This window comes from Terrapene carolina, unplaced genomic scaffold (genome assembly GCF_002925995.2).
Source record: "Terrapene carolina triunguis isolate 2854851 unplaced genomic scaffold, T_m_triunguis-2.0 Scaffold136, whole genome shotgun sequence".
Classification (NCBI taxonomy): domain Eukaryota; kingdom Metazoa; phylum Chordata; order Testudines; family Emydidae; genus Terrapene; species Terrapene triunguis.
In genome coordinates, this window is record NW_020664487.1 from 10,086,153 (window position 1) to 10,107,918 (window position 21,766).

Below are 21,766 nucleotides of genomic sequence, written 5' to 3' on the forward strand. Positions count from 1 at the left end.
CTATACCATCCAGCGATTTCCCCGCACATGGAGAATCCTCAGGCAGCTGAATCCACCAGCGTCGTGGCTGTTTTGAGTTGAGGGATTGGCCAAATGTCCGTGAAAGAAGGACTGCACATATCACCATCTGAAAATATCCCAATCCATGTGGTAGGCAGAAAACAGACACTGAGTTTTTTCTAAATCCCCCGGTAAAAGGAGCCCATGGTAAGAATTCTACTGTTGTAGGTCAGTTGGAGCATGTTTCATTAACTCTCCCACACAGCCTTGAGTGAGTGTGGAGATAATTCACCACCTCCCTGGAGGTAGTCAGCCCTGAGAAGGTGCCACTTATCAAGGAAGACAGAGAAGTCACAGCTGAGATAGGGTTCTGTTCTCTTGTCCGCGCTGAGTGTGAACTTCCCAACAGAAGTAGCCTTTCTGGGAAAGACAAGTAGAGGAAAAGGGTTCTGCCCAGTCTGATTAAATTCTTATCAGCTGTGTGTTCTCTGCCTATAGCTCTGTCCAGAGCTGCTGGGTAAAAAAATATTTCGCAGCCTTAAAAATAAATGGTAGTGTCCAAATCAAAGCTTTTTTTTTTGCAGCTCTGATAGTGGGAGGAGGGCATATGCAATCAGTGTGCTGGGAACAAAGCATTATCAGAGCAACACTTCCTCACTGCAAATCACAGCAATTCTTTGTTCTGTCTGAAACTGGCACTGGTTGAAACTGACCCCAGGTTTTTTAAAAAGTAAAAATAAACCTTTATTTCACAGTGTTGTTTTTGAGTCCAGGTGGGATATTCCAGTAGTTACGCTATTAGCCTAGGGTTTGAGAAAGACGGCTTCAATCCCCTACTCTACTGTCCATTTCCTGTGCGTGGGCAAGAGCCAGACTTCCAAAGCTATTCAGTCAAAGTCAATGGGAATTAGGCACCTAATCTGCTTAGGCATTTAGGAGCATTTACAAAAGTGCCTATCTGAATCTTTAGATGCCTAAAGAGCTTTGAAAATGGGGCATTATTCTCACTGTGCCTCAGTTCCCCATCTGTACCGTGGGGATAATAGCACTGCCCATCCTCCCAGAGGTGGATTACAGATTGTCAGGTGCTCAGACACTATGGTTATTGGGCTATATAAGTACCGTTGTTTGTTCCATAGTGTGAGATCCCTGGTATTTTTGTCACACTTTGTACTGAGGTTCCATTTATAAAGGGTTAATAAATGATTAATGTCTATTATACACATGTTACAGGCACGAACAATGCGTTTTACCAATGGTTATAAATACATCAGTAGAAGAAGGTGTCAGAGATGGTCATAAGCAACCTGCTGACCTGTTGGACTCCGTAACAACTGAGTAAGCATTTGCTAAAACATCTATTACTCATTTATTGACCCGTTATAAACACATTGGAACACAGCCACTGCTCCTTGATCCCATTGTTTTTTCTAGCCCATGTGAACAGGAATCAACCTTAATAGTGGGTCTTCATCCTGATCCCTCTGAGCTAGAGAGATTCAACTTGCCCTTGACTTACCCAACAAGATCATGGTCTATCCTATTTTAGTTCTTTCCCCAGCAGGGTATATCGGCACCAACTTCATCATTTTCAAAGGCTTTCCACAGATGTGTAATAGGAAAGCCCGATACAACCTTAGCTACCATGGGACAGATAATCTCTGTTGTGAATGTAAGTCTCCAGCATGTACCAGCGCTACTGTTTGAATTGTTGCTGCAGTTTCAGAGTGAGCAAAGGCAGGCCTCTGCTGAATCACTTCCATCGGTCGGGTATGCAAAGGACCTGTATCTCCGGAATTGCTGAATAATGAGGTGGCCATCAGCTGTTAGCGCTGGTGTTAGGTGTTCATTTTGCTAAAGTCACGACTCCAGCAGGCAGTGGCAGTGTTAAATGGATTGATTTATAGCTACAACCACCACTTCAAATGCCAGTCCCGTCAGAATATCTATTTTCCTGTTTTGCCACATCCCACTCTGTTTGCTATTAATGCAGTAAAAAATCATTTAAATGCAAATGCATGCCTAAAAATTCAAAATTAATTATAGCTTCTGCAGGCTACATGGAAAATTAATAATGCATGGACTTGGCTTTTTCTTTAGACTTTACAAGCTGAAAGAAGAAAATAATTTAATAACACTAAAATACACAGCTAAATGTTTGCTTTTTTTTTTGTAATCTGCTGCTGAAAATGTGGGCATCAAAAATTGCTTTTAGGGTCCAATTGCTTTACATCTAAAACAGAATACTAAACACAGAAGCGACAAACTGATAGGAGCTGCTACATGAAAAGCAGAATGTTATTTTCTGCTACTTATAACAGTTGACCTTCATCAGATCAATTTATAGTAAATGTTTCCAGTAGGTTCATTATTCTTTAGCTATGAATGAACAATTTTCAATCTTAAGTATTTTTTCTTCTTCCTTGCTAACAAAGTATTAGAACTATTTTCAAATAAATCAATAGACTCTAGAGCTAAATGAACTACTGTACCTGATTTTTCTGAATTTGTGGGGTCCTGGTTGGACTAGAGCATGAAGAGTCATAGATTCGAAGGCCAGAAGAGACCATTGTGATCATCAAGTCTGACCTCCTATGTAACATAGGCCATAGAACTTCCCCAAAATAATTCCCACACTATAACTTTTAGAAAAAGATCCAATCTTGATTGAAAAATTGTTAGTGAGGAGACTACACCATAACCCTTGTAAATTGTTGCAATGGTTAATTACTGTCAGCGTTAAAATTTTCACCTTGTTTCCAGTCTGAATTTGTCTAGCTTCAACTTCCAGCCATTGGATCCTGTTAGATCTTTCTGTTCTTACTGAAGAGCCCACTGTCAAGTATTTGTTCCTCACGTAGGTCTTGTATATATAATTGTCCCCCCTTCCTTCTCTTTTTTTAAGCTTAATAGATAGACTCTAGGAGCCCAATCACTATAAAGCAGGTTTTCTAATCCTTTAAACATTCTCTTTGCTCTTCTCTGAGTCCGCTCCAATGTGTCAACATCCTTCCTGAGAGCGATGCACATTCATGGCTGCCCACGTGTTCCAGAATAAAGAGGGGATAAACCATTTACAATTAATTCCCAACTGCACAACGACCTAGAGTTGTAACAGTTGCTGTCACGGCTAACCTAAGTCAGCTCCTGCTCCTATACGCTGATCTGTACAGATGGACACATGTACCTGTACAGAGCCCCACTGATTTCATGGGGCAGGACTGGCACTAAAGGGGCATCTTTGTTCCTTTGCTCACAAAACAAGCCCATCCCAAGCTCAGCAGCAATTGGCAGGAGGATCCCCCATGCCATAAATTGGGGGGTTGGCAGTAGACTCATCAGTCCAAAGTTTTTAACAGATGCATCCACATGAGATGCCCAAGCCCATTCTGTGCCTATAAAAAGGCAAAGCCTCCCACTGGTGGCTGCTTATGGCTAGACATACAGGGCCCTGTGTGTGCAGATTTGGCGTTTAGCAAGTGTTCGGGCCCCTATGTCAAAGGAAGGGAGGTTGGGGAAATACAGGGCCTGCTGCAGACTTGCGTTCTGATCCCTCTTCTATCCCAGACATCCTGTGTGATGTGGGGCATGTCCCTTATACCCAGATCTTCCAAGGTGTTTAGGTGCCTAACTTCCATTGGTAGCAATGATTTCAATAGCCTCTGAGCCTCAGCTCCCCACCTGTACAGTGGGGATCATAACAAACACTGCCTTATCTCATGGGGATTTTATGAGGGTAAATACACTGAAGATTATGAGGTGCTCAGGTGCTGGGGGCCAGATAAGTAGCCGAGATACTTTTCGAAGCCCTTTCTGGTTTAAAAAGTAACTATGGCCGAGCATGTTTATTGTAAGTGTTCCCTCCCGGTCCCATGCTGTGTCGATACAACACTATTTTATGTATCTGCTTACTGCATGGATTGCATTGACCGGTCTCCCATTTTCAGTCACCTGTCACCATTCCAGTACTGCCGACCCAAAGGAAAACCATGAAACAGGGCCCTCAAAATAATGCGATTACAAAAAACCAAGTCTCATCTTTTTGAGCCAAATAGTACATTTTGGTGCCTTGCCCCTTCCGGTTTGGGAGCCTTTAAGGGGTGCTTGGGTCACATTTCTCCACAACCGAATGGGCTAGAAAATTACTGAAAGAAGACAAGTGAGATGCTCTCATCATCCATGACTGTAGGAATTCGGATTTTCAGAAAAACACTAACCGACGTCTGACACCAAATATTGACTTGACTGTACGGCTACAGTCATCCTCACACTCAGCTCAGTGACTGTGTGTGCGGGTGTAGTCTGTGCTTGGAAGGCCGAAAATAACGGGGGGTGGGGAGGGGAGCCATGTGCCATTTTCCCTTCCTGTTTTCTGCCCAGCTCTGTCTGTGATTAACAGCTGCAGTAGCCAGGATCTGACCCTGCAGCTCAAGAGCTCCAAGCCAGAGGCACTAGCCTGCTCACAGCGTAGTTCAGGCCAGAACTGAATCTGACACCAAAAGAAACTGCTGGCAGTTTGCAGCTTGCCGATACTGCTCAAGTAGTCGCCATGTCCCTCCTCCAGCTATGTAAATCCCTCCTCCATCACCCACCCTACCCAGGAGGGGTGGTCACCCAGTGCCGATCCCTGTTGCTGCATAGCGCCACCCACTGGTCAAATGCAGAAGCAACCATCTATCATCCACCACCCTCTAGCGTCTGTTGCTGCTGCAGTTTTCCCCATTCTCCTTTACTAGCGCTGCTCCTGGCCGGCACGGATGGTGCTGCTGGCGTTTCCCTGTTCCCTAACAATAACAGCTGTGTGGTAGATGACCCTCTTCCCTCTCAGCGGCAGCTCTTTATATATCACAATGGCGGGTGCACGTTCAGCTGCAAGACCATATGCCCCCGTGTCATGTGTAGAGGTGAGTTCATACCGTAGTTCTTCCTAGTCACTAATCTCGCCTGGCCTTTGTAGCTGATCACACTGCAGTACTCCATGCTGTCATTCAGGAGCTGAAACATACACAAAGCGTCGCCAGGCATGACACATTTCCATTGCTTAAACATCCATGCTTAATGCCCCGCGTCTTCCCTTCTCATCTCTCTGCTTTCCATGCTGATGTATTTATTATAGGCCCAAATTTCCAACTGATCGCACACAAGCAGACTTCAGCACCCGCTGTCTTCTGGTTTAGAAGCAGCACCCTACTCCTGCACTATCAATTGTGGGATTACAGCGTTTGTTTGAGAAAGCCAGTGATTTTTAAAACGTTCTCCCCATCTCAACCTGCCTCCTGCTGCTCTCATCCTCAAAGCCATCATATAACAGGGTGGAATGCAGGTCTCTTGAGTGCTAGTCTAATGCCCTATCCACTAGATAAAAACTATGCAAAGCGTGTCCTTTACATTCACTCGTCAGAAAGGATTATGTGGTAGACAGTGATTGGCACAGCTAGAGTGCGCTAGAAGGATGTGTAGAGTGTAGGAGGTGAAACTAGAATGACCAAGCAACTAAAAAGTACAGAGAACTTTTCAAGACGTTTCAGGGCAATTTTACAGAGTTAAATTGTTGCTGTCAACCATCCACTGCCTGATGCTATGTACTGTACTGTGTTTGTTGCTGAAGACGGCAAAGTCCGTTTTTCTTCTTTCAAAGATGGGTGCGGATAGTTTTAGATTGTCACAAGTAGATATTTCTCCATGCCTTTCTTTGGGAAATTTGTGCTCACGCATGCAATTAACCGGTCCTCTTGCTCTGCCCAGACAGCATTATGTAAGCACTGGAGTTTAATGTTCCCATTGCTGGATTGTAACTCTAAAGAAATCTTACTCATTGCTCTGGTCAAAGGGCCACAATCAATACTTTGGGGTAGATGCTCTGTCCTGTTTCACTCCCTTTGTACTGCTCAGGCTAAACATCACAGCAACATAATATACAAGGCCTTAACAGAACAAGGAGTAATGGTCTCAAGTTGCAGTGGGGGAGGTTTAGGTTGGATATTAGGAAAAAAAATTTCACTAGGAAGGTGGTGAAGCACTGGAATTGGGTTACCTAGGGTGGTGGTGGAATCTCCTTCCTTAGAGGTTTTTAAGGTCAGGCTTGACAGAGCCCTGGCTGGGATGATTTAGTTGGGAATTGGTCCTGCTTTGAGCAGAGGGTTGGACTAGATACCTCCTGAGGTCCCTTCCAACCCTGATATTCTATGATTCTATGATTCTAAGCCATCAGCTCTTAGAAAACTCCAGCTAGTACTAAACTCAGCAGCATGTCTCCTCAGCAACAGGGGCTACCATGAGCACCTCACGCATGTCCTCTGCTCCCTCCACTGGCTTCACATGGAATAGTGAATCAAGTTAGAGGACTTGGTCCTTATCATCAGGATGATCCATCACATGGGCCCAGCATATCTAAAAAAGCCTAAAGAGGGATGAAGTTGGTCAACAACGCCACACCTCTGGCACAATGGAAGTTTCTACCACCAGGGTAAAGCTCGTCTGTGCAGGAGTCAGACATTGATGAGGCGCTAGTCCAGGATCATGGACTGAACTCCACCAGGAGCTGAGGAACATCTCAAACCTCACCACCTTCCACTCCAAGTGCAAGGGGCATTTCTTCCACCTGCCTTCTCCAACATAAACACGTAACAGCATGTACATCTAAAAACAAAGCAAAGAATCCCTTCCAAACCAGAACCCTCCACTGCACACGCAATTCTCCCCTTGGGGAAAGGATGGGAGAGAGAATGCATGGCGTGTGACAGGTATTGACCCTGATGCTTAGATGCAGTAGTGGGGGCCCCTCAGATACTCCCGTGATGAGAGTGGGATAAGAACCTGAACAGAAAAGCAGAGAGGACACAGCAGGTACTCGGGTCACTCACGTTGGACCTGCTTCTGGGGCAGGCCAGATTCAAACACTTGCAGGGGGTATCTCAGCAACTACACTTCCATTCTGTTATCTAATACACATTTTCTTAACACAGCTGCCCATGGTGGAGCATGATGGGAGCAACTGGAGACAGAGGGTCAGGTTTCATAAGGGAGCTAGGGTGGTGTGATGCCAGGGGCTCAGCAATGCAAGTGGAGCTCTGGCTGCTTGCCCTCAGCCTATGGAGTGAAGATCTCCCTCCTACAATGCTGCCTGTCTGCTACATCACTTCTGGCTAACGAAACACATGGAAATCATAAGTTATAGCCTCCAGGGTTGGACACTATTGGCTTAGGCTAGGTCTACACTACCCGCCTGAATCGGCGGGTAGAAATCGACCTCTCGGGGATCGATTTATCACGTCCTGTCAGGACGCGACAATCGATCTCCGAATCGACGCTCTTACTCCACCAGCGAAGGTGGGAGTAAGAGCCGTCGACGGGAAGCCGCGGAGGTCGATTTTGCCGCCGTCCTCACAGCGGGGTAAGTCGGCTGCGATACGTCGAATTCAGCTACGCTATTCGCGTAGCTGAATTTGCGTATCTTAAATCGACCCCCCCCCGTAGTGAAGACGTAGCCTTAGACTCAGGTTACATTTACACTTGGAGCTAGGGGTGGGGTCCCCAGTTTGAGTAGACGTACTTGTGCTAGCTGTCATCGAGCTCGTGTGCTAAAAATAATAGTGTAACTGCAGTAGCACGGGTAGTGGTGAGTGGCAGCATGGGCTAAGTGCCCTGATCATGTACCCACAATGTCCACATGGGTATGGACTTGGGTCAGCTAGCCCGTGTCTCCACTTCCTGATCTACCCCAGCTACGTTACTATTGTTACTATTTTGCCAGTCAGTGGCAAGCGTCTGTCGCAGATTGTAGTGTCAAGCATATTCCTATTTCCTTTTATCCTTGTGCCTCAGCCATGCTTTATCATGGCGTCCTTCATGGGTGGTTGTGCTTCACTTACTGTTTGCTGCCACGAGTCTTATGCATAGAGGTGGGCGAATTTTTTATGGTGAAGAAGGTAGATTTGGCAAGACCAAAATGTTTTGTGAATTTGTGGCTGTTTCACCAAATAGTCTGTGTTGCGGGAGAGCGGGTTTATTTTTTTTGGTGATGTTTTGAATTGAACACCTTCGTACTGTCAATTTAAAAAAAAAATAAAGAAAGTTAACAATTTGAAATTGAAACAAAATATTTCATTTAGGGTTGAATGAAACATGCAAAGAAACATTTCATTCCATTTGAATTTTTTTTCATCGGTTGTTCAATTCACCGAAAATTTTGAAAACTTTCATTTTCGGGTCAACCCTAATTAATTTCTCCCCACTTTTTCAGAATTGCCGCCAACCGACAAATCAGTTACTTGGTATTAGCAGAATAAATCCCTAGGCTTTTTCTCAAAATGAAAGAGGAAAGAAGAAACCTCCAGTCATTTCAGCTGATTTCTGTGAGCATTCCCGGCTCCATGAAGCAGTGATACTCAAACTTCCGTTCAGCAGAGGACTCCGTTGTCACGATGATGATATCTTTATCTACTCCTGGTTACTCTGAAGTGTTCTTGAGAATTCTCAGATGCTCCATTCCAGCCAATAGACATGGCATTCATGACCCCTGCTGTTTAAAGGTTGAGGATGTGAATACCAACATTTGCTCAGCATTCACTTGTCATGGAAAGACCATGACAAGTTTAGTTGTCAGATAAGCTGCGCGTCACCACAATTTATATAGACCATCGAATCAGCTACATTCCAGTCATGGGAGTTTCATAGCAGCATAACGCCAATGATTTATAGGTATTAGATCCACACCCGAGTTAAGTTACCTTGATGAGGTACATTAGTCAGGTATAAGTGCAGGGTATTTTGTGGGAAAGTCCTGTTCTATTTCTCAGCTGGTGCATCGCAATCTGTGATCATATGATGGGATGTTTATGAATTGCTCCTGCTGCAGCATACCCCAGGACATCCTATGTTTCTAAGGTTTTTTTAAAACATGCTGCTGATGATTGATTATAGTAATTTTGTTGTTCATATTGTTCTATTCATATCCCAGCAGGTGTTGCACGTAATTATTAAGCCTCTTTGTTATTAGAGATGCATGGGGAGTAAAATACAATCAGAAGCAAACAATTTAACTGATAATGAAATTAGCAGTTCATGGAAAGTCAGTCTGCTAAATTATCTCCAAACAGTGTCCATCAAATCCATTATCTGGTTTTTAGATGGTTTATTGCTTGAAGGAGTAACTGTTGAAGGGCTGAATTCGAGGGGAAATGCCTAATTTCACAGAGGGAGACACATTTACTATACTTTTATTTTTTCTGTGATATACATTAAGATTTCTTCCTTAATGCTGTGCAACTAATTAGCATCTAATCATATAATTTATGACCGGATAAAGTAAAGCACTGAAAGAACTTTTCTTACCTTTTTATGAAATGGTACAAAATGATAATGTTGTTCTAGGGAACCCCTCAATTACATAGTGGCTGGAAAATTCACACCACTTACCTCTGATCTTTCAAAGCACGCCGTGGGGCTTTTGCCCGGAAGCGCCCATTAAAGTCAATTGGAGTCATGTGGCTATAATACCATTGAGAGCCTTTAAAATTTTATATGAACCTTTAAAAATGTCACTAGTTCCTATGATTTTAGGCTGACTCATTTCTTGGCCTTTTTAATCCAAAAGCACACACAAGCGAGTTAATGGCATTGCACTGCTGGGAAGTTATGGTGCCTTTCTGTATAACAGACTCCTCTGGATACAGCTTAACTTTCTTGCTATTTTCTACCTGCTTTGAAATGAGATCTGTCCACACTTTGATAAATGAGTTGTATGTTTGTCTATCATGACCACAGCTCCATTAAATACATATTACTATTGTTGTTGATAGAGACAAAGTAAGTGAGGTAATAGCTTTTATTGGAGCAACTTCTGTTGGTGGAATGGACAAGCTTTCAGGCTTCCCAGAGCTGGAAAAGGTAACTACAGCATCTAAGCTAAATACAGGGTTTGACATATTAGTAAGTGTAGGGTGTTCATGCAACTGTAGACACAATTATGCGTTAGGCAGTAAGGTGTGTTACAAATCATTGTAATAAAACCAATGTCTCTGTTAAATCTGTGGTTTTTAATGTCCAGCGGACCTATGAATTTGAGCTCCCAGGCTCATCTTTTGAAGGTGTTGTGCAGGTTTGTTGTGAGGATGAGAGGTCAGATATGGAGGGATTGTTCTGTGAAAACGATGGGCGATAGGGTGTTTTGTGATCTTTTACCGTTTTTCGGTTTGAGTTCATTTGAGAGCATAGTGATTGTCTGGTTTCGCCCACATAGTTGTTGTTGATCATTTGATGCACTGGATGAGGGACACCACATGTGGTGATAGGCATGTGTAGAACCCAGGGATCGTGGAAAATGTGGTGTGGGTGATACAGATCCATACAGAAGTGAAGATACGTCTGCAGTTCTGGCGGGTTCTGCGTTGGAGAGTCCTGGTCTGTGGGGAGCTTGCTTCTGATGATGAGGTTGGGGGGTTGTTTGAAGGCCAGAAGAGGGGGTTCAGGGAAGATTTATTTCAGGATGTGGTCCCTATTGAGATGGGTTGTAACTGTTTGTTTAATGAAGCCCCATATGTGTTCTAGTGTGGGGTGGTAATTGACAACAAGGCATGTGTGGTCAGGATTTATTCTGTATTGAAGCAGGTTCTCCCAGGGGGTTTGGGTAGCCCATTCCAGAATGTGTTCTGCTGGAGTGTCCTTGTTTAGTGAAGATGGTTTTAAGTGTGTTTAGTTGTGTATCTTAGACTTTCTCTTTGGAGCATATTCTGTGGTGCCAGAGTGCCTGGCTGTAGCGAACAGATTTCCTGTAGTGTATGGAGTGGTTGCTGAGGTGTGGTGATCCGTGGGTTTTTTGTATATAGTTTTTTGTAGGGGTCCATTGTTGAAGCTGACCGTGGTGTCCAGGGAGTTGATGCTATTATTATTGTTGTGTTTATTTGTATTATGATAGGGCCTCAGCATGGACGAGGGCCCCATTGTGTGTGGCATTGTACAAACACAGATCAAAGAGATGCCCCTGCCCCAAAGAGTTTACAATCAAGTATAAAACAAAAGGCACCAGGTTGATACAACAGACAGATGAAGTTACACACGGATATTTCTAGACCCTCTTTTGAAATGCTAGTTGTGTAAGTCCCTAGAGCAATAACCCTTAGTGAATGGGAACACTTACCCCTCCATCTCCTGAGGCTAAGGCACTGTATCTACCTCTGCTTCTAATGGATGTGTTACATGAGATCTTTAGCCTTCTCCGTATTGATGGGAATGAGACAGAAACTGTAAAGCCTAGGGCTAAAACTGAAAGTCCAGCTCTACAGAACCAGACTGTGACTCAGGAGACCATGAGTTCTATTCCCAGCTCACCCCTGGCCTGTTGGGTGACCTTGGACAATTCACTTCACTGCCCCCACCTCAGTTTCCCCATATGTAAAATTGGGATAATGTTACTGACCTCTTTATAAAACATTTTGAGATCTACTGATGAAAAGTGCTATATCAGAACGAGGTATTATGCCGCAGTATATCACTCTTTGTTTGGTATGTCTGTGGGTTGTTTGTTTGACTATTCACTCTCTGTGTACAGGCTGTGTAGCTATTTGAAGTCTCTGAGAGGTTAATTGGTCTCTGTAGCCAGGGGCAGAGCTGAGCAACGCAGGTATAAAAAGTCGTTTGCTAGGTGAACTCAAGAGCTTCAGACAGAGGCAGCTAACATGAGCGTTTCAGAGGGAGTTGAAAGAGGGAGTGTGAGAGGCTTTCCTTCTAGGTTCAGCTTTGTGTGCAATTTTGAGATGCCCAGCGATGGAACAGTGGTGATGACCTGCAATGGATGTGCCATGTTTTCTTTCCTGCGTGACGCCAGAAGGGGACTTCCTAAGTGTGAAGTGCAAGTTGCTGGAGGAGTGTCTGTGCTGGAGGAGAAGATTCTTGGATTGGAAGGACAAGCAGAGATGCTACTGAAAATCAGAGAAGCTGAGGCGTTCCTAGACAGCCAGGTTCAGGAAACATCAATACCCCAGGTTCAAGGAATGAAGGAGCTGGCCACCAAGGAGTCAGAGAGGAATCCTGTCATTTTGTAACCATCAGAGGCAAGAGGACACACCGCTGGAGATAGATGGGCAGGCTGTGGCCAACAGAAAGGAGAGGACCTGGAGGAATTCCTCACAGCTAGAAGTTTCCAATCAATAACAGGTCCTCAGTGTGGAAACTGGAAGTTACGTCTCAAGATCCAGTTGCTCCAAGAGAATGGAGAGATGTATGGGACAGACCTGTGGATGGCAGCTCCGCCCAACCTGTAAGAAAATCAGGCTTGTCCACAAAGAGTTCTTCAACCATCCAAGCAAGATAGGCAATCCTTGTTGGGGATTCAATACTCAGAGGAACTGAAGGAACATTCAGCAAGGGAGATGTGGACAACAGGATGACGTGCTGCCTTCCTGGAGAGGTGTCACTCTAAGATTGCATAGGTTTTGAAATCGATGGGAAAGGATCCATTGCTGTTGGTTCATATTGGCACTAAGGACACTGCATCGCAGAACATCACACCGATAGAGATGACTTCAAGGAATTTAGAAAAATGCTAAAGAAGGAGAACGTCCAAGTGATCTTCTCTGAGATCCTTCTGTTCCATGAGCAAAGGAAGAGAGAAGGCAGAAGATTCTTGGAAGTGAACCAATGGCTAGGTAGGGTGGAGGAGTTTGTTTTTTTGTGGAACATTGGTCCACCTTCCACAGGGAGAGGGGGCTCTTTAGTTTGAATGGCCTGCACCTCGATAGAAGGAAGACCAGTCTCATTGGGGACAGGCTGCCTAGACTAGTCAAGAGCGGGTTAAACTAATAGCAAAAGGGAAGGGTAAAATAGTGAAGATCTGAGCACTCAGCACATAATCAAGATGTTGAGACCAAAAATAATCAAGGAATCAAAGAACATCACCAGAAGATCCTGGGTAACACACAAGAAGAATTGGAATTTCTCATTTATGAGCATAAATTTGATCTAGTTGGTATAACTGAAACCCGGTGCAATGATTCCCATGACTGGAATATTAAAATCAGTGGTTATAATCAATTTAGGAAAGATTGGGGGAGAATGGGAGTGGAACTAGTGTGTAAAAATACCATTTCCTTTTTCCAAGTCATGGATGACTCAGAAGAAAATGATTTTGAATGTTTACAGATCAATATCCTACCAGATAGAGCACAAGAATCACACTATGGACCGGGATGACCAGCTCCTTACATACCTATCTATAATATGTTGGGGGAAAAAGCTGTGTGATCACGGGGGACTTCAATTTGAGTGACATATGCTGGAGCTCCCATGCTGCCAGTTGTAAAACATCCTTGGAGTTTCTAAATATTATAAATGAGAATCTCCTAACAAAAAATGTTGCATCCAACACAGGACAACTCTCAATATGAGCCCTTGCCTTGACGGATAAAGAGGAACTGATACAAATGATATATACCTGGTGCTGTAAAAGTGCCAATTTCGCAAAGCTGAAAACAATTCTGAGGCAAATCAGCTGTGAGGAAGAATTTAATCCGAAAAAAATGTGAGTGATAATTGGAAAGTATTTAGAACACTTTACTAGATGTGCAAAAAGCCACACTCAAGGAAGAAGGCTGTATCAGTTAAAAAAAAAACTGGTTTGGAGGGGAAGTGGAGGTGTGTATATATAATCCAATGCAAGAAATGAGAAGTAGATAGTAATGAATATAATTCAGAAGCTAGGAATTGTATAAACTTGATAAGAGAAGCAAAGGGACACAAAGAGAAATCTATGGTCAGCAGGATGAAGGGAATAAGAGAAATTTTTTAAAGTATATTAGGAATAAATCCGAACATTGATCCATTAGTAGATTGAAATGGAAGAATTATTGATAATAATGGAGAAAAGGCAGAAGTGTTCTGTATGTGGTAAAAAACAGATTTTATGATCATATCATATGATAACATTTTTTTCCTTTCCAGTAGTACCTCAGGAGGATCTTAAACATCAGCTACTAAAATTACACATTTTTTAAATCAGCAGGTCCAGGTAACTTGCATCCAAGAGTTTTAAAAGAGCTGCCCGAGGAGCTTGTTGGACTGTTAATGTTGATTTTCAGTAAGTCTTGGAACAGTTGAGAAGTTCCAGAAGACTGGAAGAAAGCTCATGTTGTGCCAATATTTAAAAAATGTTAATGGGATGCCTGGGTAATTATAGGCCTGTCAGTCTAACATTGATTACCAGGCAAGATAATGGAGTGACTGATATGGAACTTGATTAATAAAGAAATAAAGGTATAATTAATGCCAATCAAGATGGGTTTATGGAAAACAGATCCTGTCAAACAAACTGGATATCTTTTTTTTATGAGATTACAAGTTTGGTTGACAAAGATAATACCCTTCATGTAATATACTTAGATTTCTGTAAGTCATTTGACTTGGTATTGCATAACATTTGATTTAAAAACTAGGAAGAGATCAAGTTAACATGGCACATGATAAATGGATTAAAATCCGACTAACGGAGAGGTCTCAAAATGTAATTGTAAATTGTGAATCATCATAGAATGGGTGTGTTTCTAGTGGGGTCCTGCAGGGATCATTTATTGGACCTACACTATTTAACATTTTTATTAATGACCTGGAAGAAAACATAAAATCATCCCTGATAAAGTTTGCAAATGACACAAAAGTTGGGGGCGCGGTAAATAACGAAGACAGGTCACTAATATGGGGTTATTTGGTTCATCTGATGAGTTGCAAGCAAACAATATGCATTTTAATGTTGCTAAATGTAAATGCATGCATCTAGGAACAAAGAATGTAGGCCATACTTGCACAATGGGGGATTATATCCTGGGAAACAGTGATTCCGAAAAAGATTTGGGGGTCAGGATGGATAATCAGCTAAACATGAGCTCCCAGTGTGATGCTGTGGCCAAAACAGCTAATGAAATTCTTGGATGCATAAACAGGGGAATCTCGAGTAGGAGTAAAGAGGTTATTTTACCTCTGTATTTGGCACTGGAGCGACCCCTGCTGAAATAATGTGTCCAGTTCTGTTGTCACTATTCAAGAAGGATGTAGATTAATTGGAAAGAGTTCCAAGAAGAGCCGTGAGAATGCTTAAAGGACTAGAAAACAGGCCTTATAGCGATAGACACAAGGAGCTCAATCTATTTAGTATAACACAGAGAAGGTTAAGGAGTGACTTGATTACAGTCTATAAGCACCTACATAAGGAACAAATATCAGGCTCTTCAATCTACTATTGGATCGTATAACATGATCCAAAGGCTGTAAGGTGAAGCTTGATAAATTCAGACTGGAAATCCTGCATACATTTTTAACACGGAGAGTAATTTACCATTGGAACATCTTACCAAGGATCATTGTGGATTCTCCATCACTGACAATTTTCAAATCAAAATTGGATGATGTTCTAAAAAATCTGCTGTAGGAATTGTTTCGGGGAAGTTCTCTGGCCTGTGCTAGACAGGAGGTCAGACTAGATGATCCCAGTGGTCCCTTCTGGCCTTGGAATCGATGAATCTGGTTAGCCTCTCCATGTTAACTTGGTCACCCACACTAATGCAGTCCGGCTCTTTGTCACCCTCTAGTCACTCAAACACCTAAGAGGATAATAAGTTTGCTTCTGCCTTCGATCTAAGGGCATTGGCTCTTCAGCCCAGGCAGTGGAGATCAGAGAACCTAGGTTCAGTCCCTGCAGATGACCAACCCAGGAGCATCAAAAATCTCACCCGATTGCGTATTCCTTGGTGGTGTGTATTAGTTTGGTAGGGCCAAATCCTGGCAAAATTCCCATTTGCTGCAAGAAGGCCAGGCTTAGCTCTCACAGTGAGCTCCTCCACTGGTGCCAGTAGATGTAGCCCTATGGACTTCCATGGAGCTATGCCCATTCACGGCAGCAGAGTCTCTGACCCTTAAAGTTTAAGAGGGCTAGGTAAATACTCCAGTGTCCCGATTGTACATTTGTCTCTGGAAGGTCTGTTGTTCAGATTGCAATCTGGCCCTACACATGGGGGGACAAAAAATTAAGCATTTGGAAAGGGTTTGTTTTAGAGAGGGACTTGGAGAACAGAGCATGGCTTTATGACAGATCAGGTCAGGACAGGAGGTAGAGGGGGAGTGTTCAGGTACAGGGAGCTGCATGGAAGAAAGCCCAGATATGGGAACTGGAGAAGGAAGTCAATTTGTTGTGCAGCTTAGAGGAGTCAATGGAGATAACAGCAGAGACACAGGAGCTGGGAAGGCAAAGACAGGAGCTTCAGTTTGATATAGGAGGCCAATAGAAGCCATGAACGTAATGATGCCCTCACTCTTCTGCCCGTTTGCTAACATTATTTCCATTAAAATCTCAACCCGTCCTGCATATCATCTGACCTTTCAGAGACAAATGTACAAAAGGGATACTGGAGTATTTACCTAGCCCTCTTACCTCCTGGGTTGGTCATCTGCAGGGACTGAACCTAGGTTCTCTGATCTCCACTGCCTGGGCTGAAGAGCCAATGCTATGCAAATAATATATAACACAAATAATCATCAGAACATGCAAAGGGGCAAAGGGAATGGAGGTTTTAAAATCTACCATAGGAACACAGGAATTGCCAGACTGGATTCAACCCAAGAACCATCCAGTCCAGTTTTCTGCCTCAAACAGTAGCCGATGCCAGATGCTTCAAAAGAAGGTGCAAGGAACTTCCTCACTTCTAGTAGTTAGAGATTGGTTTAAACCTTGAAGCCTGGCGGTTAATATCCCTTCCAAACTTTGTGAGTATATTTGTGTTAGCATACACACGTTTAATACCTTTTGAATCTTGCTTAGTTGTTAGCCTTGATGGCATCATGTGGCAATGGGTTCCACTGTCTAATTAGGTGTTGTGTGAAAAAAAGTGTTTCATTTTTGAATGATTTTTCTTATGGATGTGTGCATGCTCCTTTAGACGTGGGAGAGGTAGAGACATCCCTAGGTGGGCAAGCTAGAGAAGGACAAAGCAACCAAACCTGCAAATGGAAATGCTTACTCCATGAGTGGCAGCATGTGGCTCAGTACATGCAGTAGCAATGACAATCACTTTCAGCCAGCACCAAAAGTCAGTGAGGAGTGACTGAAAAAAATCATTGTTCCAAAGTCATATGCCTGAGTGTCTAAATAAAGCTACTTATTTGGCGGGAATGCACTCATGAGTTTTGAAAATCTCTCTGTAATCTCTACCTCCTTGACAAAACATGCATTCCCCAGTATGTGTCATCTGAGTGATATTGGGAAATATTTCAGTAATCAAATAAGGCCAATATTCATACTGTTCAGGAAATGTATTATTTATCTTGCCAATGCCTGATTAAATTAATACATCTTTGTAAAGGGTTCTGCATTGTAATGTTTTGTGGTAGTCGAAATTTTTCATCTGAACTTTGTGTGTGTGTTTTAAAAAATGGCTTTTTGACAAAACAGAAATTGTGATTTGAAAAGTTTGGGGGGAAAAAACCAGTTTTCGTTTTCCCCATGAAAACCTGAAAGATGTCAAAGAAAAATGGAGAAGGTGGCTATGAGGCTTTGCCACAATACAAAAAAATATGAGAATGATTGAAGGATTGCAAAGCAGGCCTTGTAGTGATAGATTCAAGGAGCTCAATCTATTTAGCTTAACAAAGAGAAGGTTTAGGAGCGACATGATTCGTTTATAGGTACCTACATGGGGAACAGAAATGTGATAAATATAGGGCTCTTCAATCAAGTGCAGAAAGGTATAGCAGGATTCAATGGCTGGAAATTGAAGTTAGACAAATTCAGACTGGAATTAAGTGGCAACTTTTTAAGAATGGAAGTAATTTACCATTGGAACAACTTGGTGGTCATGGTGGGATTTCTCCATCACCGGCATTTTTAAAATAAAGATCGGATGTTTCTCAAGAAGTTATGCTTTAGTTCAAACAGGAACTAATTCGGGAAGTTCTATGACCTGTGTTATATAGGAGATCAGACTAGATGATCACAATGGCCCCTTCTGCCCTTATAAGTTAAAAATATATATAAAAAAATAATTATAGTGATGCGCACACTTGCTTTGCCTAATTTTATACCCACCCGACCATCAAGGGTTAAAAGGTATGATTCAGACACACATGTTTTGGGAATTGTGTTTAGACGGTAATAGAAGGCTCAGAGGAGGAATGCTAATGAAGAATTAAATGGTATATAAAATTATGCATTGTACACGGACATCCCCTTGTAACAGATTGGAGATTGTCTGCGTTGTTCTTCCAACCCGAAAACATAACACGGGATTCTCTGTAGCTAGAATGTCTCTCTCTCTGTCTCTAAGGTGCTCTGTTCTTTTTGTGGATACAGACTAACACGCCTGTTACTCTGAAATCTCTCTCTGGAGCCAACAGAACCCCATTTGGATTAAGACTTCCTTGAAACCAAAATGTCTCCTTTCAGTTTCGACAAAAGGGCATACTTTGCTGAAATGCCATTTTTTCAAAATGTTCCTACCAGCTGTAATTATGGTAGCACCTATGAGCTAGTCATGGAGCAGGGCCCAATTGTGCCAGGTTCTGTGCAAACACAGAACCAAGAAATGGTTTCTGCCCCAAACGCCTGAAAATCGAAGCAATTGACAACTCAGTCCCTGCAATATTCTACAGCTTGTGAAGCTCCCATGGAAAACATAAACAGCTCTTCCTCGTGAAACCTGAGCAGCACAGTCAATAGAGATTAGCTGCATAGCCGAGTTAAGCCAAAGATCTTCTTGCATGGAGAAGGTGGAGTTAAAATGGTAGCCTGTTTATAAAGCAATGGTGTGCTTGGGATAATGCACGGAAATGTAGGATTACATGCCTAAAAGCACAGTCTCTGTTTGCCCTATTGAAGATTATGAGCTGTGCCTCAAAGCACAGAATCAGGCATATTGCTTTTATTGAAACATGCAGTAATGCAGGGTGGAAAAAAAATCAATTTAGCACAAGCACATCGCATTTTAGACCCCAGTAACTATTGATATCTGCTGTCCTGGAGCAAATCATGTCCTCCACACGTCTGACAGCTGCTGTTTCTCTATCTTCTCTTTGTTATCTCTAATAGCCTTGAGAAAACTAGTTGGTATCTATCTTAAACTTATTTGATAGATAGGGTTTTTCTTGTGCTTCTAGCATCAGTTTGTGGATAATTCTTTCGCCTGCAGAGATCAAAGCTAAAATTGATCTGGGTCATCAGTATACCTTGTCTAGTCTAATGCCTGTACTCTGCTACTGAACTCTCTGACAAAAGTTACTTATTCTCTCTGCTGTAAAACAAGAGAGTTCTAGGCTGCAGTCTTATATTTTAGAGTCTGTGTGCATGCAACTCTGCTCTCTACTGCTTGTCTAACTGCAGGAGCAGGGTGAATAATGCATATTTTGGTTTCTTGGCTATTTTTAAAAGTAAAAAAAAAAAAATATCTGGGGGTCAGACTGAAAATGGTAAATTTTCAGTGAATCAAAAAGTTGGAAAATAATTCATTTCAGGTCAAACAAAATGTTTCATTTGACCCAAGAGAAACATTGTATTTCAATTTTAAGCATGTTTAACCTTAAAAAAAATAAACAAAATTTTGAAACCAAAAAGTCATTTTGATCCAAAAACAGACTCTCAAAATGAAAATGTTGATATTTCTTTGATTTTTTTTGAATAATAAAAAAAAAAACCTGTCAGAATCTTCATGAAACATTTCAGTATCAGTGAATATGCATTTTTATTTAAAAAAAAAAAATTGGCCACAAAACTTTGTCCAGCTCCACTTGCTTGTACATTTTTATTAAAAGCTTTGGCAAACAAGGATGTTATTTTGCTGTCTTCTAACCATTACAAAGCACCTTGTATGTCTCTCCAAAGTGCTCAGCTTCCATCAGTTTCAGTTTGACCAGCACCACCAATTTAAACAGCAACATAGTAACCAAATGATATTTATATCCTCCCCGATTCCTGTGTTTTCTCACAGTAAATAAATGAGAATGTTGAGTAACTTTTCATGTATGTTCACAGATGTATCACAGACCTAAAGAAAGGAATGGCTGTGTTTGAATTGAATGGACTGGGTAACTGGCTGGAAGGGAGAGCTCTTTCTACACCATGGAGCCAGTTTAAAGTCCCGGGGATTGCAGCTTTATTTTCAGAAAATTTGACTCCTGATGTGTTTGTTGTTAAAGACAGGTTATTGCTTTGGGTCCATGCTAGTGCATTTGGATCAATATTTATGCCCTTGCTGAGCGGAAGGCAAAATGACACATCTTTAAAAGACTGGCTGCTCCTTTAGGCCTTGTCTAGGAAAATAAGTTCTGCTTAAAAAATATGTTTGCTAACATGTTTCAGAACCACAAATGAAAACGAGGGTTTAACAGCTTTAAAACATGTTAGATGGTTGTGATCAACCCTGGAGGGATAGGGGGATGCAGCATTGATGAGAGACAGCTAATATGTGCTACCTATATTATTTGTCTAGACACGGCCTTAGCAAACCACCCAGCACATAAGGTTTTGCCTCTAGAGCCTGGTTTTAATTGTGCAATTGATGAGGGTGCCAACAGAAATCATCCAGAACCTCACCCATTATCTCCTGCACAGAGGCCTTCTGTTTTGTTTTGCCAGTGACTTGATTGATGCATGAGGGGATTTTAACAGGAAGGAGAGAGTGTGTCTGGGTGACAACCCATGCTGGTTTTTCACCCTCAGTGAGACGGGACAGGTTTTATGTTCTTAAAATCAATTATATCCATTACTTTTAAGTCAGATTTCCCATAGGATTTCTGTAATCATACTCTGGGTTGTTTAGCCTTGTTCTCCAGCCAGTCGGCCTCCGTGTTCTGAAGGCTGATCCAACCTCTGCCAGCAGACAATGGCTGAAAAGGGCTGCTGGGGATCTCCAGAGGCCAGAGGAGAACTAGATGCACCCATTTCCCCAGCAAGGTATCCTTTACCTGCAGTGGGGAAAGGGGTGGTATAGGAGCTCCTTCAGTGGTTCCAAGCTACTTGATGATCCTTCTACATGGGGGAGATCTGGGGGCTAGATCAGGGGATTAGCAGCACTTTGCACTGGAGGAATGTCACAAAGTAGGGCCAAAGTCCCTCTCCTTTCCTTTTCAAATAGTACAGTGCAGAGTCCCTCCCAGGTGGAGTTTGCTGGCTTGGCAGGTGGAAAATGCAGATGGTTGAAAAATTTCCATCAAAAACTTTTTTTTTTAATGGAAAATTGGGTTTTCAGTAAAATGAAAATGTTCACAGATGTCAGCTTTCCTCGATTTTTTTTTTATTTTTTGTTGGAAACCCCCGAAACTGAAAAAGGGGGTGAAAAACTGAACATTCTTCTGTTTTTAATCTGAAAACCAAAAGGATTGCAGTTTTGGAGGGCTTGGGGGGCATTTTTATCAAACATTTAAATTTTCTGCTGAAAAGTTTGGTGAGAACAAGCTTTTCCTGAATTTTTCTGCAGAGGGAAGAAGAACCTTTTCCAAACAGCTCCAGTAGAAAACTCAGCTTTTTCCTTGGAAGTTGGGCGAGATATGGAAATCAAACACAAGGCTAAAATAAACATGGACTCCTTCCCCCTCCACTCCATACACACACACACTCCTTGGTACAATTATGCCACAAGGCTCGGGCATTCACACACACGACACTCATCTGATGATTGCACACTCGACATTCAAACTGAGCCAGCCAGACAGTTTGGGGGTGGGCAGTTCCCCCTATAACCATATGTACTGTACTGCATGTTCATTCCATATTTCTACTGTATTTGAGTTTCTACTA

At 42.4% G+C, this 21,766-nt stretch overlaps 1 protein-coding gene across 1 annotated transcript in view; it reads left to right on the forward strand.

The window, feature by feature from the left end:
* Positions 1-21,766, forward strand: part of TECRL (trans-2,3-enoyl-CoA reductase like) — a 107,083-nt gene that overhangs the window by 38,788 nt on the left and 46,529 nt on the right. The window lies entirely within an intron of this gene.